Below are 17,772 nucleotides of genomic sequence, written 5' to 3'. Positions count from 1 at the left end.
ACTCTTTAAAGCTACAGGTGGGTAGGTTCTCTACAATGCTTTGACGTCATCGCCTTGAGGTTGGGCAACAGAAAAAGTGCTACAGAACGCTTTAACTAAGTGAATAAACAATAACTTTCCAGCTGTGGAGAGTGGGGTGAATATTGGCCCCAAAGAGAAGTAAAGTGTTTGTCATGTCCAAACATGGTTTTATAATAGAGAATTCAAGCTGCATTAAATATGGAATTATTTTCTGATTAGTTTCTGATTTCTGATTCATTCAAAGAAATGAAATGAAAACTTTTCTAATCGTATCTCTACTAAGTCTTTTCTTAGTTTACTTAGTAATCATGTCTTTCTTTTTTTTATGTCTACTTGAGGAGCTGTTGAGTTGACAGGCTTAGATATATTCTTTTAACAAAATAACATTTAAGGGCTACGCAAAACTTACCCTTACATATAGGGGATAAGTGTCTGATAGCGGGTTGTACGACCTCTGTGACCCCCACGATCTCCAGAACGGAGCCCTGTCTCTTACCTCTGAGTGCTGTGGGCCCCACCTTCTGAGATAAACTGGTTTTGAAAGTAACGGTTGGCTCCACCAATCACTGGCCATAGTGATGTCTCACCTCAGCCAGTGATTGGCGGGGCAGGCCATCACTTCCGATATCAGTTTGGGCCAGAGTGCTCATAGGAAAAACAACTTATGGTATAGATAAGAGGTACCAAAACCATACAGTGATATCAGACCCTTGGTAATAAGAATTATATTTATGACACCACTTAGTATAAGCACCGTTCGGGTTTTGTTAAAACATAACTTTTATTAATAACAGTAAAAAAAAAAAGATAATAGAGGGTACACACATAAATTGGAGGCATAAAGAAAAAAAGGGGTACAGGTGAAGCCCTATTCATAAAGTCCCTAATATGATCTTCTCCTAGTATAAGTGTGGAAATAGAAAAAGAAGGTAAGGGGGTAGTACAATACAATCTTAAAATTGTGGTAGGTCTCTTTTGCCTACGCGTTTCGCCCTCCCTGATATTGGGGGCTCATCAGGGATAAGAAAACCACAAGCACATATAATACAAATGAGTGTACCTGATGAAACAGACAAGATAAGGATAATCAATATTGTGATATAAGGTAAAGAAATAGGCAGGCGTCTCAAAAAGATAGGTCTGTGTCAGTCTTAGTCACAAGTCTGTCATAGAAAAATAGTGGCGACAGTTACATAGAAAATACAATTACAGCATTGATACACATCCACTGCATAAATGATGGCTTCAGAGGGTGTTATACACATAGTAGCCTGTATTTTATTTATAAAGGATGACAACCGCACTGTTGATAAAGAAAAAAGAAAAAGGAAAGTCCACTTAGAAATAGAAATTCATGAGATGGAAAATAATTAATAATACTCATATGTAATTTTTGTGATGGCTTACCCAAGGATGATTATTTGATATGTCAAAAAGACTGACAGACATGTTGTCCAAGTAACCACATACATGATCACAGATTCCTGAAAACAACATTGACAATATCACAAATAGGCCCCCATTACCTATAAGCTATAACAACGTCTTAGCAGATAGTGCTACAAAGCTGTAGACAATTTTTACAGCTTACCTAGACAGTATGCCGGAAAAAGATGGTAATCAGGGGCACATCAGATGAAGGTAAATGTGTCTTGGCCAGGGGCTCTAAATCAAAAAGACCATGGCACAGGTATTTTAGATGAAAGATATCATATGACAAAATTATCAGATTTAGAGATGCAACAATGCAGAAGGATCCTACCTGGATAGGGATATATGGTAGGAAAAAAGAGGATAGTGCTGCATCTGGTTGTGATGGTATACTTATGCCCCTTGGGAATATAATGTCCCGCACTATAATAATATAAGATCAAATATAGATTTAGGAATAAGATATAGATGCCAGAGGGTTAAACAAAAACCAGATGATAGAAAGCTGCTTTTACAGACCTGCCGTATGTGGACCTGGATGTGCCACGAGGACGCCGCATACTGTCTGGGAGGGTGCTGGGGTTTAAATACCCGGACCGGATAACGACGGTTGACGTAATTTCCGGGGCGTGGAACGCCTGTTGCGTTCCACAGATACATGTTGGTAACTCAGGGAGGCTTCCGAATCCTACCTTATGGGTGGTATAATGGTAGCCAGCAAGCTTCCGGTTCCCATATAGTGGAGCGCATACTGCGTTCCACAGATAGAAGGAGCCAATAGGCTTCCGGTTCCTGTGTAGTGGAGCGCATTTTGCGCTCCACAGATAGACTTGCATTGGGTTGGTATTGGAATAGACGTCCGGTTCCGTTCACACATTCCACACATATACACTTCCGATGGACAGTGCTTGGGGCCCATATTGCGTTCCAAAATGATAGATAGAAAGATAGAAAGACACATTTACCTTCATCTGATGTAACCCTTATTACCATCTTTTTCCGGCATACTGTCTAGGTAAGCTGTAAAAATTGTCTACAGCTTTGTAGCACTATCTGCTAAGACATTGTTATGGCTTATAGGTAATGGGGGCCTATTTGTGATATTGTCAATGTTGTTTTCAGGAATCTGTGATCATATATGTGGTTACTTGTGTGGTACTGGGACACCACACTTGGACAACATGTCTGTCAGTCTTTTTGACATATCAAATAATCATCCTTGGGTAAGCCATCACTAAAACTACATATGAGTATTATTAATTATTTTCCATCTCATGAATTTCTATTTCTAAGTGGACTTTCCTTTTTCTATTTTCTTTATCAACAGTGCGGTTGTCAACCTTTATAAATAAAATACAGGCTACTATGTGTATAACACCCTCTGAAGCCATCATTTATGCAGTGGATGTGTATCAATGCTGTAATTGTATTTTCTATGTAACTGTCGCCACTATTTTTCTATGACAGACATGTGACTAAGACTGACACAGACCTATCTTTTTGAGACGCCTGCCTATTTCTTTACCTTATATCACGATATTGATTATACTTATCTTGTCTGTTTCATCAGGTACACTCATTTGTATTATATGTGCTTGTGGTTCTCTTATCCCTGATGAGCCCCCAATATCAGGGAGGGTGAAACGCGTAGGCAAAAGAGACCTACCACAATTTTAAGATTGTATTGTACTACCCCCTTACCTTTTTTTTCTATTTCCACACTTATACTAGGAGAAGATCATATTAGGGACTTTATGAATAGGGCTTCACCTGTACCCCTTTTTTTCTTTATGCCCCCAATTTATGTGTGTACCCCCTATTATCTTTTTTTTTACTGTTATTAGTAAAAGTTATGTTTTAACAAAACCCGAATGGTGCTTATACTAAGTGGTGTTATAAACAGAGTGCTCATAGGTAACAGATGGTCCCTGTTCTGGAGATCACTGGAGTCCTAGCTATCGGGCTCCCTCACAATCAGACACTTATCCCTATCATATGGATAGGGGCAGTTTTGCATAACCTTTAATGTTGTTTTGTTCTCAGAATGTAGCTACCCCTGTTTTAAGTGGTTGGCCCGCTCCACCAATCAATGACCATGGTCTGTCTGTCATTAACGGTGAGATCCCAGCTACTGTAAGTAGCCATCCCTCACCGCTTATGATGGTGTTATGCCCTGTGTCATCTAGAGGTTAATCAGATTAGAGCTGCTCCTGGTGCCACAGCGTTTACACAAATTCCATTAACCTAAATGGTAGTTATGCAAATTGCGTAAGACGGCCTTCTTGCCTGTTTTTGGCTTCTCGACCATCTCCAGTCTTGGCAAACAGGTCAAAGGTGGCCAGGAAGTCATGTTTAGGCTTTGTTGGCAATCCCCTTTAAGCCAATAATGTTAAGGCACATGGGATAAATGTCTGATCAGCATCAGATCTGTCTGTACAGGCTTCCGCCTGCTGCTTGTGGTGAACATAATTATCCTTGATAAGTAGTTAAGCCCTTAAATCATTTGCATACATTTTTAATAAATGTTATGTATATTATGTATAAGACAATTAGCACTTTCATTGTACAGGTGCCTGCACTACATATGAAGTGTGATCCATTTATGATGCAGCGTTACAATTCTAAATTGTCAGTGGCTCCTCTGTGACCTTAGGTTTTCATATTCCATTTTATAAAGCGCACGGTTATTTTCTTCTCTGTTTCTTCTGACATTCTTTTTATTCACTGAAGTGCAGCAGCCGCAGGGAGCCAACCATGTCCATTTTCTCATTAGGAAAGCCAATACATCTTCTGGTTCTGTAAAAATATACATGATTATCTAGCTGACACCTATAACTAAGCTTTACAGGTCTCTAGCGTGTATCTTAAATGACCCACATGGATGCTATTCTGCTCACACTGAAGGCGAAAACAAGAATATATATATGAAGCCTTGGGAGCAGCAATTGCTTCCATGTTGGTATTTTCTATTACTAAACAGAGCAGAATGACCACCTAATCCTGCTCACCTGTTCAAAGAAGCCATAGTTCGTGCGTGAGTGCTCCTGCCTCTTCAATTTTTACTGTTACTCGGATTATTAGTAGCAGCGAGATAATGACAAGGACACCCACCACCAAACGTACCTCTTCCCCTACCTACTTGGAACACCTGCCCTGACAAGAGCGACCCTAACTAGACGATGATCCCTTCCTGACTAAGTGCACAGGGACGCTAACTTTGTAAAATGGTCTAACTAGCCAGGTCAGTACCTGGAGAACACACACTGGCCGAATGAGCAGATCAGCAGACAATAGTAAAGTAGATGCGGTCCAGGGAACAGAAAACATTACCCTTTCAAGGCACTGAAATTCCTATAGAAGAAAATTTGAAGATGACTCCTTTAGATGAAGTCAAGGCACTTTACTCTCATCTGATTATAGAGATTCTATGGTGTATGGTATGGTGACGAGGGACTGGCGCAAGGCAAATGTGGTACCAATCTTCAAAAAGGGCTCTCAGTCTTCCCCAGGTAATTATAGACCGGTAAGCTTAACATCCGTTGTGGGAAAATAGTTTGTAGTTATAAGGGATTACATACATTAATACATAGGGGATAATAGTGTTATAAGTGATCGCCAGCTTGGTTTTACTAAGGATAGACGTTGTCAAACCAACCTTATTTTCTTTTATGAAGATGTGAGCAGAAGCCTGGACAGAAATAATTTGACATTGTCCCTCATGGAAGTCTTTAGGTTTAGAAATTTTAGTTAGTAACTCGACTGAAAACTGGCTTGCATTTGTTTAGTCTTGAGAAGAGATGTTTAGGGGAGATATGGTCAACTTATTAAAGAGTATAAATGGCCCATACAAAAAAATTTGGTAAAAACTGTTCCAGGTAAAACCCCCTCAAAAGACCAGGGGGTACTTCCTCCACCTTAAGGGAAAAAAAGTATTAGTCTCCAGGGGCAACAATCCTTCTTTACCATTAGAACTGTGAATTTATGAACAAGTCTACCTCAGGAACATGCCACAGCAGGAGCAGTTGAAAGGTTCAAAACAGGGTTAGATATATTCCTATAACAAAATTACAGCATGTGCAAAAATATAGAATCACATTTCTTTCATCAACCCATGCCCCTTTCCTTCACCATTCTTGGTTAAATTAGATGGACTAATAATTTTGTTCAACCGTACTATGTAACTGTGATTACTTAATGTCCTGCCTCAGTCAGCTGGTGGGTGACTTCCTGCTAAGGTGCCTTATCTCAGAACCAGGAAGAAGTGGTGACAAGCAGATGTGGGAGAGTGGGGGAGGTGAGTATTACTTATTTTTTTATGTTTAAAGTGCTTTAAAGTGTTTAAAGTGCTCCCCAGCGCTTCTGGGCGCTAATGGAAAATCTGCTAAAAGGCCCCATGTGCCATTTACATAATACAGGTCTCATATGAGGCAAATATGTCCTAGGGCACCCCTCAGGCACCAGGACCCCAGTGCAATTGCTATCTCTGCCTCCCCTATAGTTCTGCCCCCAGCTATATATATATATATATATATATATATATATATATATATATGATAAAATTGAAGTCCCCTGACAGCCCCTTTAAGATGACTTAATAGTTAGAATAATATTTCTGAAATAGCATGTTCTGAATTTCTCTATAAAGCTCCCTACATAGTCTTGTATCAGCTGTTGCTAATTAAACACAGTCAACCATTAAAATGTTTAATATATATTGAAATCCTGGTAAATGTACCATTAATTCACATTAATTCAAAGCTTTACAACCTTTATAACACAGTTATTTGTGTTTTTCCTTCTCCTGTAATAAAGATGTTATTCTCCAGTGTAGATGTGCCGAATGATGTGCTGAAAACTCAGCAGAACTGTGAGAAGTTTATAACGTGACATAACTAGTATTAACACTCCAGGAAACTCTTGTAAAGCTGAAACATACAGTACGAAACGCCTTTTACACGTTGCTCTTATGTTTGCCAATCCCAAGGTCGCTATTCCTGTACTTAAACTAACCTTTGACCATTTTATTATGATTAAAAATCCTAACTGGACTGCACAATCATTTGGTCTAACATTGTCCCATGTAAAAGTACCTTAAAACACATCAACAACAGTCAAGGACACAGTGAAAATAGAATGGTCACAAATATGAAGAAAAGTACTGGGCGCCACCTCTCAATCATTGAATTCAGGTGTTTCATTCAGTTCAATTGTCCCAGGTGTATAAAACCACCACCTACCAAGACAGTCACCTTAAAGGGGTACTCTGCCCCTAAACATCTTATCCCCCCTCCAAAGGATAGGGGATAAGATGTCTGATTGCGGGGGTCCCGCAGCTGGGACCTCCGCACTCTCTGTGCAGCACCCGGTCGCCACGCCCCCTCCCATAGACTTGCAGGCATGACAGCACAAGGGGCATGGGCGTGAGGGCATGACGTCACAAGGGGCATGGGCGGGAGGTCACAACCCCCGCCACCCGCTCCAAGCGTTCAGAACAAAATGTTCCGAATGCTGGGGAAGCAGAGTGCCCCTTTAACAAACAATTGTGAAAAAATGGGTGGCTGTAAAGAATTTACTTATACCTCCATAGAACGCCACTGCTGCAACAAGTCAGTCCCTGAGACATCTTTCCTCCTAGACCTCCCCCATTAGCTGTAAGTGGTATTATTGAGAAGTAACAGCTTTTTGGAAACCACAGCAACAAAGTGAAGACCACGTAAAGCTACAGAATGGGGTCGCCGAGTTCTGAGGGGCATTGTACATAAAAGACATCTATGCTCAGTAACTGCAATGACCAAACCTCATCTGGCATTAATTTGAAGGTACAGGTGTGTAGTGCAGGTGACACTGATGATAACGATACCTACCTGTCCTGGATCCGTAGTCCCGTTGGCCCATTATCCTCCATATTTGGGTGGCAGGCTTGGTGAACGGGTGGAGCCTTAGAAGCACGCTGATGTCAATTTTGAGACTGACACTAATTATGGTTTTCACAAAGTTCGCTGCTTCTGTATTTTTTTTAGATCTTTTAGTCAAATGTTTGTGTGGTTACAGAAGTACAACTTTAAGCATTTTATAAAAAAATTATATTTTATTGATAAATATGTCAAGTTTATGTAAAGACTTAGTATTTACAATGTTGACTAGAGATGAGAAAACCAAACCCGTAGAACCTCTTCTTGCTCAGAAATTTGGCTAAAATGATGTTCACCAAACATTAGAACTTTGCCTGGCTCGCTTCCCACAAGCCTCGTAACTGCGCTATTGTAGGAAAAGGGATGAGGAACAAGTGGCGTTTTGGCACCTAAACGCATGATAGGATAAGGAAGTAATACTGAGATGACGTCAGGGTGGCCCAGAAAGAATACTGTGCAGTTATCATCAAGATCAGGTGACCGCAGGTTAGCAAATCATTGCTTGCATACAGCTCCCAGGCCAATCAGGAAACAGCAGGTTCTTACCATGGGTTATTACATATTGTCGTAACTCTGACATTAACTTCTGTAAACCTGGCAAACCAAACTATTCAAAAGCTTCTTGACCCTTTTCTTTCAAGACTTCTACAATTTCCCCTGGCCTGCTGGACCTAGGCCAAATACTGACTAATGGAAACCCATTCTTACCTATTTACTACTTAGAGTTTATCACAATATTTGATGATTGACTACAGGTCCACAATAGGACTGAGATCTGGGAAGTTCCCTTGACCATTGACTAACTTTTGTTCATCGAGCCTGTAAGACTCACCGCAGACGGCAGGTACCCAGGGAGTAGTAGGTCCGTAGTTCCACGGTAGTCTGGAGCGGGTGATGTAGTGGATCCGCTGGACCTTTGTGGCAGATGACGCTGGCCGTGCCAGGGAGCGGAGTCTAAGGTGCCGCTGGTTTTCACCAGAGCCCGCCGCAAATCGGGTTGGACTTGCGGCAATCGGGTTGGACTTGCGGCAGGCGACACCCAGGTCGCTACCCCTAGAAACACGGTCGGGTCACGGAATGCAAAGGTCTGGTACACGGTAAAGGAACACTGGGAATGCTTTCTCTTAGGCGCAAGGCAAACAAAGATCCGGCAAGGGTACTAGGGAGGTGCTACAACTTATAATAATGGTTCAGGTGTAAAACTAATTACGGGCGCACTGGCCCTTTAAATCTCAAAGTTCCGGCGCGCGCGCACTAGGAGGCGGGGGCTTGAGCGTTGGACCTGAGAGACAGAGGCCGGGGATGGAGGTGAGTGACCAGCCTGGACTCGCATGCGGGCGCGGGCCGCGATGCAAATCCCAGCCCCGCCAGGAGCCAACATTTGGGGATAGATGTGCTCACGGCCGGTATGTCCGGCCGGTATGTGCGGCCGGAGCGCTGTTTATAACAGTACCCCCACCCCCCTTTGGTCTCCCCCTCTCCTTGTGGGACAAAACATTTTTGAGATTGCAGTCCAAGATGTTTTCCTCAGGCTCCCAGGACCTCTCCTCAGGACCAAAGCCCCGCCAATCGACCAAAAAACATTTTGTGCCACGTACCATTTTAGAGGTCAGAATCTCTTTAACTTGAAAAATATCTGAGGAACCGAAGACAGGAGTTGGAGCAGAATTTTTTCTTTGAGAAAAACGGTTGATAACCAGAAGTTTGAGGAGAGAAACATGAAAAGAATTAGGAATACGTAAAGAAGGGTGCAAGTGGAGTTTGTATGAAACAGGATTGATCTTCTGTAAGACCTCGAAGGGACCAAGGAAATGAGGACCAAGTTTGTAACTTGGGATTTTAAACCGAATGTATTTAGAAGATAGCCAGACTTTATCACCAGGAGAGAAGGATGGAGGAGATCTTCTTTTTTTTGTCTGCCTGAGTCTTCATTCGAGAGGATGCCAGAGATAAAGATTGCCAATTCTGTCGCCAAATAGTGGAGAAATCTCTGACAAGTTCATCTACAGCAGGGAGACTGGAAGAGACTGGGACCGGGAGAGGAGACTTAGGATGATGACCAAAGACAATAAAAAACGGAGATGTCTTTGTAGACTCAGCGTCCTCCTGATTGAAGGAAAATTCGGCCCAGGGAAGAAGATCTACCCAGTCGTCCTGACGGGCAGACACAAAATGGCGTAAATAAGTCTCCAAAATTTGATTTATCCTTTCCACCTGACCATTGGACTGGGGGTGGTAGGCAGGGAAGAAATCCAAACTGATGCCAAGACAGGAACAGAGGGCTCGCCAGAATTTGCACACAAACTGCACTCCGCGGTCCGAGACAATGTTTTCTGGAAGACCATGAAGACGGAAGATGTGAGGTAAGAAGTGCTTGGCCAGTTGTGGAGCAGATGGGAGTCCGGGAAGAGGAATGAAATGAGCCATTTTAGAAAACCGGTCTACCACAACCCAGATGACTGTGTTATTGTGTGAAGATGGAAGGTCAGTAATAAAATCCATAGAAATGTGAGTCCATGGAATCTCAGGGATGGGCAAAGGCTGCAAAAGTCCCGTGGGTCTCTGTTGGGAGGTCTTATTTCGAGCACAAGTGGTACAGGAACGCACAAATTCAGAGACATCGTGTTTCAGATTTGGCCACCAATAGTGTCAGGAGATTAGAAGAAGTGTCTTGCGTATTCCAGGATGGCCAGCGAATAAGGAAGAATGACCCCAGTTTAAAACTTTGCATCTCAATCTGACTGGTATGAAAGTTTTACCAGGAGGTTGCTGTAGAAGATCGGCAGGGGCTGCAGAAATCCGGAGGGAGAATATGTCTTGGAGTAGGATCCAAACCCACAACGTCAGAAGATCTGGAGAGGGCATCAGCTCTGATATTCTTATTAGCTGGACGGAAATGAATGAGGAAATTAAACCAGGAGAAGAACAACGACCACCTTGCCTGACGTGGGTTCAAACGTTGGGCTGACTGAAGGTACAGGAGGTTCTTGTGGTCAGAATAAATACTGATCGCATGAGGAGATCCTTCGCACAGGTGTCGCCACTCCTCTAATGCGAGCTTTATAGCAAGCAGTTCTCGATCTCTGATGGAGTAGTTTCTCTCTGCAGGTGAGAAGGTTTTAGAAAAGAACCCACAGGTCACGGTTTTACCCTTGGCACTCTTCTGGGTAAGAATGGCGCCTGCTCCGATGGAGGAAGCATCAACCTCCAAGGCAAAAGGTTTTCCCGGATCCAGTCTTGATAGCACGGGAGCTGAAGCAAAAGCAGACTTTAAACTGGAGAAAGCTTCCTCGGCCTCAGAGGACCACAATTTCGGGTTAGCGCCCTTCTTGGTGAGAGCAACGATGGGAGCAACCACAGAAGAAAAATGTGGGAGGAACTGGCGGCAATAGTTTGCAAATCCCAGGAAACGTTGAATAGCCGGAAGACCGGTAGGGCAGGGCCAATCCAAAACCGCAAACTATTTTATTGGATCCATTTGTAATCCTTCATGAGAGACAATGTATCCTAGAAAAGGAAGACTGGATTTTTCAAAAAAGGCATTTCTCCAGTTTGGTATAGAGATGATTCCTCCGTAGGCGTCGTAGGACCAGACGAACATGAGTACGATGCTCTTCCAAGTTGGAAGAATAAATCAGCATGTCATCAAGATAAACGATTACACCGGTATAGAGAAGATCGCGGAAGATATCATTGACAAATTCTTGGAAAACAGCTGGAGCATTGCAAAGGCCAAAAGGCATCACAAGGTACTCCAAATGTCCATCGCGGGTGTTGAAAGCCGTTTTCCATTCATCTCCCTCTCGAATTCGAATCAAGTTATAGGCACCTTGTAAATCCAGTTTGGAGAAAACTTTGGCCCCCTGAAGACGATCAAAAAGTTCCAAGATCAGAGGAAGAGGATAACGATTCTTGACCGTGATCTTGTTCAGACCTCTGTAATCTATACAAGGACGGAGGGAACCATCCTTCTTACTAATAAAGAAGAATCCGGCTCCAGCTGGCGACGAAGACTTCCAGATAAATCCTTTTTGGAGGTTCTCTTGGATGTACTCTTGCATGGCTTAAGTCTCTTAGACTGATAAAGGATAGATTCTACCCCGAGGTGGCATAGTCCCAGGCAGTAAATCAATCGGGCAGTCGTAAGGATGATGTGGAGGCAAAATCTCGGCCTGTCTTTCGCAGAAAACATCAGAGAAATCTTGATAAGGCGTAGGCAGACCTGGCATGGGAGAAATTGCTGAAAGAATCTTAGGCTGGACCGACTCTAGACAACGATTATGGCAGCATTGCACCCAGCGAGTGACCCCTCCGGATTTCCAATCAAGCTGTGGGGAATGGAGTTGGAGCCAAGGAAGACCAAGAAGTATCTGAGAAGTACAATGTGGTAGCACAAAATTCAATCCTCTCCTTATGTGAGACCCCTACTTGCAGAAGGAGAGAATCCGTGCGACATAGTACTCTACAGTCCAGATTTTGTCCTGTGACAGAAGAGATGAACAAGGGCTTGGCAAGGTGACTCACTGGAAGGCGATGTTCATGCACGAGTGAGGCATCAATAAAATTGCCAGCTGAACCAGAGTCCAAAAATGCAGTAGCAAAGAAAGAAGCCTGAGCAGAAATGTGGACTTGTACGGAAATATTCCAACGGGAAGAGACGGTGCACATACCCAGAGAAGTCCCTCCTACATGTCCTGAGTTCGGACGTTTGACTGGATTCTGAGAAGGGGCTGGACAGTCCTTGAGGAAATGTTCCGGACTGGCACAATATAGGCACAAATGCTTGCTGCGACGTTGTTGTCTTTCCTCCTGGGTGAGGCGAGTATGATCCTTTGGCATAGCCTTTTCAGAAAGTCCAGTTTCTTTTAGGAGCTCCTCCTGTCTTTTGGACAAACGTACATCAATTCGTGCGGCCAAATGGATCAGCTCACATAGGTTTGATGGAAGATCTCGAGCAGTAAGGGCGTCTTTTATGCTACTAGAAAGTCCTTTTTTAAAGATAGCACACAAGGCCTCGTCGTTCCAAGCCAATTCAGAAGCAAGGATACGAAACTGGACTGCATAGTCTCCCACAGAGGAAGTCCCTTGACTCAGATTAAGAAGTGCAGACTCGGCAGAGGAGACACGTGCGGGTTCTTCAAAAACGCAGCGGAATTCAGCCAGGAATGTCGTGAGGTTAAAGGTAATTGGATCGCTACGATCCCGTAGCAGAGAAGCCCAGGCCAGGGCCTTTCCAGACAAGAGGATGATTACAAAGGCCACCATAGCACGCTCCGTAGGAAACTGATCCGCCTTGAGCTCCAGGTGCAAGGAGCACTGCGTCACAAAGCCCCTACATGCTTGGGATCTCGTCAAACTTTGTGGGAAGGGGAAGAAGAAGCTTAGATGCTGAGGGAGCTGCAGGAGCTGATGCCATGGTGGACAGTTGATTTAATTTCTGCGCCTGATGGGCCAACTGTTGCGACTGACGGACCACTTCGGAGGAGAGATCTGAATCCTCAGGCAGATCCATGGCCGGATCTTACAGTAAGACTCACCGCAGATGTCAGGTACCCAGGGAGTAGTAGGTCCGTAGTTCCACAGTAGTCTGGAGCGGGTGATGTAGTGGATCCGCTGGACCTGTGTGGCAGATGACGCGGGCCGTGCCAGGGAGCGGAGTCTAAGGTGCCGCTTGTTTTCACCAACCCGCCGCAAAGCAGGTTGGGCACCCAGGTCCCTACCCCTGGCACGACTCGACCACACAGGCGGCTGAGGTGATGCGTGGTACCGAATGAATAGGCAGGACATAGTCAGGCTGGCTAGAGGTCAGGACAGGCGGCACAGGAGCGTAGTCAGTAGGATAGCAGAAGGTCAATAGGCTGGCGGCTAGAAACATGGTCGGGTCACGGAATGCAACGTTCTGGTACACGGTAAAGGAACACTGGGACTGCTTTCTCTAAGGCGCAAGGCAAACCAAGATCCGGCAAGGCTACTAGGGAGGTGCTACAACTTATAATAATGCTTCAGGTGTAAAACTAATTACGGGTGCACTGGCCCTTTAAATCTCAAAGCTCCGGCGCACACTAGGAGGCGGGGGCGCGCGCATCGGACCTGAGAGACAGTGGCCGGGGACGGAGGTGATTGACGGGCTGGGACTCGCATGCGGGCGCGTCCCGCGATGCGAATCCCAGCCCCGCCAGGAGCCGACATTCGGGGAGAGATGCGCTCACGGCCGGTATGTCCGGCCGGAGCGCTGTTTATAACGAAGCCACTTAGTTATTGCTACTGGCACTTTTTGGCATCTAAACATCCTCCATGAGAAATGTCTCCCAACAATCCATGAGCAATTTGGAGATAAACAATGCTTTTTCCAGCATGATGGAGACCATGTCACAAGACAAAAGTGATTACTAAGTGACATTGAAGTTTTGGGCCCATTGCCAAGAATCTCCCCAAATCTATCAACGTTAATTTAAATGTCAATAAAAGTAAAAAAAAAAAACTTATGAAAAGATTATAACTGTAGGACTGTAAGACTGAAGCAGCTGTATGAAAACCAAAACTTGTGTTAGTCTCAAAACTTTTGTCAATGAACGGCTGTAGATTTTTAATTTGCTGACTATACAGCCAATGTTAATGCAAGGCAGAGACTATACAGCCAATGGTAATAACAGGCAGAGACTATAGTGCCAATAATACAAGGCAGAGACTATAGAACCAATGGTAATAAACAGCAGATACTATAGAGCCAATGGTAGTACAAGGCAGACACTATAGAGCCAATGGTGATACAAGGCAGATACTATAGAGCCAATGGTAATACAAGGGAGAGGCTATAGAGCCAATGGTAACACAAGGCAGATACTATAAAGCCAATGGTAATACAAGGCAGATACTATAAAGCCAATGGTAATACAAGGCAGATACTATAGAGCCAATGGTAATACAAGGCAGAGACTATACAGCCAATGGTAATACAACGCAGTCACAATAGAGCCAATGGTAATACATGGCAGATACTATAGAGCCAATGGTAATACAAGGCTGAGACTATACAGCCAATGGTAATACAAGGCAGAGACTATAGAGCCAATGGTAATACAAGGGAGAGGCTATAGAGCCAATGGTAATACAAGGCAGATACTATAAAGCCAATGGTAATAGAAGGCAGATACTATAAAGCCAATGGTAATACAAGGCAGAGACTATAGAGCCAATGGTAATACAAGGCAGAGACTATACAGCCAATGGTAATACAACGCAGACACAATAGAGCCAATGGTAATACATGGCAGATACTATAGAGCCAATGGTAATACAAGGCAGAGACATGCAAGACATAGACTATAGAGCCAATGGTAATACAAGGCAGATACGATAGAGCTAATGGTAATACAAGGGAGAGACTATAGAGCCAAAGGTAATACAAGATAGATACTAAAGAGCCAATGGTAATACAAGGCAGGGACTATAGAGCCAAATGCCAATGGTAAAAAAAAGGCAGATACTATTGAGCTAACGGTAATACAAGGCAGATACTTTAGAGCAGATGGTAATACAAGGCAGAGACTATAGAGCCAATGGTAATACAAGGGAGAGGCTATAGAGCCAATGGGTAATACAAGGTAGATACTATACAGCCAATGGTAATACAAAGGAAAGACTATACAGCCAATGTTAATACAAGGCAGAGACTATAGAGCCAAGGGTAATACAAGGGAGAGACTATAGAGCCAATGGTAATACAAGGCAGAGACTATAAAGCCAATGGTAATACAAGGGAGAGGCTATAGAGCCAATGGGAAATACAAGGCAGATACCATAGAGCCAATGGTAATACAAGGCAGATACTATAGAGCCAATGGTAATACAAGGCCGGGACTATAGAGCCAATGTTAATACAAGGCAGAAACTATAGAGCTAATGGTTATACAAAGCAGAGACTATGAAGCCAATGGTAATACAAGACAGAGACTATAGAGCCACTAAGTAATACAAGGCAGATACCAGTGGACCAATGTTAATACAAGGCAGATACTATAGAGCCAATGGTAATACAAGGCAGAGATTATAGAGCCAATGGTAATACAAGGCAGATGCTATAAAGCCAATGGGTAATACAAGGCAGATTCTATAGAGCCAATGGTAATGCAAGGCAGAGACTATAAAGCCAATGGTAATACAAGGCATAGACTATAGAGCCAATGGTAATACAAGGCATAGACTATAGAGCCAATAGTAATACAAGGCAGAGACTATAGAGCCAATGATAATACACGGCAGAGACTATAAAGCCAATGGTAATACAAGGCAGATACTATAGAGCCAATGGTAATACAAGGGAGATACTATAGAGCCAATGGTAATACAAGGCAGGGACTATAGAGCCAATGGTAATAAAAGGCAGATACCAGAGAACTAATGGTAATACAAGGCAGATACTATAGAGCAAATGGTAATACAAGGCAGAGACTATAGAGCCAATGGTAATACAAGGGAGAGGCTATAGAGCCAATGGGTAATACAAGGCAGAGGCTATAGAGCCAATGGGTAATACAAGGCAGGTACTATAGAGCCAATGATAATACAAGGCAGACACTATAGAACCAATGGTAATACAAGGCAGGTACTATAGAGCCAATGGTAATACAAGGCAGATACTATAGAACCAATGGTAATACAAGGCAGGGACTATAGAGCCAATGGTAATACAAGGCAGATGGTATAGAGCCAATGGTAATACAAGGGAGATACTATAGAGCCAATGGTAATACAAGGCAGATACTATAGAGCCAATGGTAATACAAGGCAGAGACTATACACCCAATGGTAATACAAGGGAGAGGCTATAGAGCCAATGGTAATACAAGGCAGATACTATAGAGCCAATGGTAATACAAGGCAGATACTATAGAGCCAATGGTAATACAAGGCAGATACTATAGAGACAATTTTAATACAAGGCAGATACTATAGAGCCAATGGTAATACAAGGGAGATACTATAGAGCCAATGGTAATACAAGGCAGATACTATAGAGCCAATGGTAATACAAGGCAGAGACTATACACCCAATGGTAATACAAGGGAGAGGCTATAGAGCCAATGGTAATACAAGGCAGATACTATAGAGCCAATGGTAATACAAGGGAGATACTATAAAGCCAATGGTAATACAAGGCAGATACTATAGAGCCAATGGTAATACAAGGGAGATACTATAAAGCCAATGGTAATACAAGGGAGAGGCTATAGAGCCAATGGTAATACAAGGCAGAGACTATACACCCAATGGTAATACAAGGGAGAGGCTATAGAGCCAATGGTAATACAAGGCAGATACTATAGAGCCAATGGTAATACAAGGCAGAGACTATACACCCAATGGTAATACAAGGGAGAGGCTATAGAGCCAATGGTAATACAAGGCAGATACTATAGAGCCAATGGTAATACAAGGGAGATACTATAAAGCCAATGGTAATACAAGGCATATACTATAGAGCCAATGGTAATACAAGGCAGAGACTATACACCCAATGGTAATACAAGGGAGAGGCTATAGAGCCAATGGGTAATACAAGGGAGATACTATAGAGCCAATGGTAATACAAGGGAGAGGCTATAGAGCCAATGGTAATACAAGGCAGATATATACTTGAGGTATATATTTGAGCTTTTGTTCCGGGCTTATCTTAGGACATCCTGTTGTTGGCTGATGTTGTATGATGTAAGAAAACAGAGAAAGTCAATGCTTATGGGGAATAAGAATAAAGTTTGGAAACTGATAAAAGTCCCACTGAATAATGTTCTTGCTATTATCATGTTAAAAATGTTAATGTAATAAGAGAAAATGGAATTTTTTAAACAATTCACAAGACACATCAAAGCTAAAATTGTTTATATATGACTCCCTTAATATTCTGTCTGGAAGGCGGACATCTTTATTTAATGCACAAAACCAATTATCCGTGTATGCGACGCTTTACCAAGGCATGGAAAATAACGTAAAACTCACTTTGTAAAAGAAAGGGTCACAACACCAACATTGTCCTCAACGCTGAACATCACTGCGAATACTGAATAATACAAGACAAACACTGACCTACTTTAGCGCAGCAGATGAAAAGCGACAGGGTCATATGACTGCTAAAGGGGAACCATGGAAACAGGAAAAGGTAGCTGGTAAGCTTACAATAGTTTGGCAAGAATGAGCAGAGAGTTGGGCTTTAAACTTCCAAAACACAAATAACTTCTTCATAGTTAAAGTGCTTTCAGAAAGTATTCACACCCTTCTACTTTTTTACATTTGGTTATGTTGCGTATTTGTGCTAAAATAATAAGAAACTCAAGTTTTTCTCATCATTCTGCACTCAAGACCCCATAATGACAAAGTGAAAACATATTATTACAGATCTTTGCTAATTCA

The sequence above is a fragment of the Hyla sarda genome, chromosome 13 (genome assembly GCF_029499605.1).
Source record: "Hyla sarda isolate aHylSar1 chromosome 13, aHylSar1.hap1, whole genome shotgun sequence".
NCBI classification, from domain to species: Eukaryota; Metazoa; Chordata; class Amphibia; order Anura; family Hylidae; genus Hyla; species Hyla sarda.
This window is presented reverse-complemented; position numbering follows the sequence as displayed.